Here is a 2,325-nt window from a genome sequence, read left to right on the forward strand (position 1 = left end):
AGAAGTGCTCTACGATTTCTTCTTCTTCCTATTATTAGAGATCATTAGATCGCTATCCTTGTCGCCGACAAAAGGCCTGGAAACCTACTAAAACTTCTCCCTACTGATGTTTATGACCAACTAAAGCCGAATAGTAATGTGATCAGGCTAACTTCCCTACATAAATTGAAGGATACAAGATTTGGTTATTCTCAAATTATAGACAACTGTCCGGCGATTACAAAGACCCAAGACAACTATTTGCCGACTTTAATTTTTTAAAACAGCTTCACCATCAGAATTCCGTCGAGCGGCGATTGCCAAAAATATTCGTTCACTTTTCTCACGAAGCGGTTGTTCGGCTGGTATCACGAAAACTCTAGCATAAGACACATCTACTAGAGCGAGTAAATACAAATTGTCGTCAGGATACACACGACGTCTCATCAAGTTTTATTTAATTGAAATTAACAACAAAAGCCTGCTTCAAAAAAGTTAGCATTCAAGTGGTGACAAAATATAAATAGTTTAATAAAGGATTCTCAACTTGCTTCTGAAAAATGCCAGTCCAGATTATTCCAAAAAGTGGCAAGGTGCTGAGGCTGGTCTAAGTTAGTAGGCAACAGCTTGTGGCAAATGAAATAATTCTTCAAGAAAAGGGCTCGAGGATTCGAGAAACCCCTGCACTATTTCAACGTTGTGTTTTGAAGCACCTAAAGTGCGCTCAAAATGAAGCCTTAAGATGTGGTGAAATTTTTTAAGGTTCACCTTTTGGCATCTGAAAACAAAAAGGAATGAATATCGCTTTGTCGTCTGTCCTTTTCCAGGCGCATGACAATAAAACATATCGAGGACTTATATGTATGTATTCAATACCCTCTATCTGCAGTTTTCACAAAAACTACTTTTCGATGTTAGAACCCATCTGAGACTTAACTGTCATCACTGATCGCAATTTTAACTTTGAAATTCAATAGTTAATTTTTGTGACAAGCGATATACAAGTTTAGCATTAACATCATTGATGACAGTTAAATCTAAGGTGGATTTTTATGCAGATAAGTCATATTGAATATAAGCCCACGATATGCTTTGCCAAATATGCAAAAACTTTGAAAATTTTGCTATTGATTCATTTTTTTAATAGTTTTGTCCTTCACCAATTGAGATCAGATACTTATTTGATATCACTGAACTCGGCGCACTCAACATTAAACTTGACCTTGTCTTCGCTTGGTTTCTGCTCTTTGTTTTTTTTTTTTGTCACTTTTACGTGATAAAACATAAAAAACAAAGTCAATAATTGTCCATTTTAAGCGCACATACATACATACTTACGTGCATTCAAAAACATTTTTATAAACGGCTCACTTTTCAAAACATTAGCTTATAATAAAAACGCACGAATATCATCGTTAAAAGCATTCGCGAAACCAAACAATCAACGAAACAAGCTGAAACGTGCGCCACAAAGCATTTGAGCAATGCATAATTTTGCATAAATTCATTAACAAATCGAGCAGCAAAACGACAATAGACAGACAACAAAGAAAACACATATATTTAAAAACTCTTTTATGGACATCGTTAAACATTTGACACAGCGAGCCATCGACCAATCGACCAATTGACTAACCGTCCATCCAGCCAAACTCTACACTTGGAGTGAGTGGCTCTTCGCTTGTACGCCGACGATGGTCAGCAGCATTGCATTGAGCTGCATGCCAAAGCGTCTACAAAACTAATAACTGCATACACTTGCACGTACATATGTATGTATGTATGTATGTGCAGACGCGTGTGCATTGGTCACTCACTCATCCTGTTAGTCAGTCACATGTTGAGCCATTTTTAGTGGAATTTCATATTTTGTTTAATTTCGTATGCATTATGAATACATTGATTTAGGGCAAAGGCAAAAGACAAACTATGCAGCTAAAATCAAGCAGCTTAGCAGTGGCGGTTTGTGGAGAGGTTAGGCCAACAACACCTTGTTAAGCGTGAATGCTGGTTGCTAAATACACGTGCGGGGCAACACAAGTCCGAAGGCAATGGTGGCATTTGTAATTTGGCAGCGTGTGGAAAGACAAATATTTCGGCAATTAATCATAGGCCACACATCGGCTTCAGCGCTGGCTGTCTAGCCACCAATGCAGCAACAAATTGGTTTAATCTACAAATGCAGCCGGGTGATGGAAAACAATGTTGTCTTTGACTTCGGAAATCTTGTTTTATCCCAGTGGCGGATCTCAACTACGCTAAGAGGCACTAAAGGTTAACGGCGATGTATGATGAGTTTAATTTTAGAGTCAATTTTAGAGTCAGCGATGAACTTTTTCTTTTTGA

The sequence above is a fragment of the Rhagoletis pomonella genome, unplaced genomic scaffold (assembly GCF_013731165.1).
Source record: "Rhagoletis pomonella isolate Grant_MI unplaced genomic scaffold, Rhpom_1.0 Rhpom_scaffold_02258, whole genome shotgun sequence".
NCBI classification, from domain to species: Eukaryota; Metazoa; Arthropoda; class Insecta; order Diptera; family Tephritidae; genus Rhagoletis; species Rhagoletis pomonella.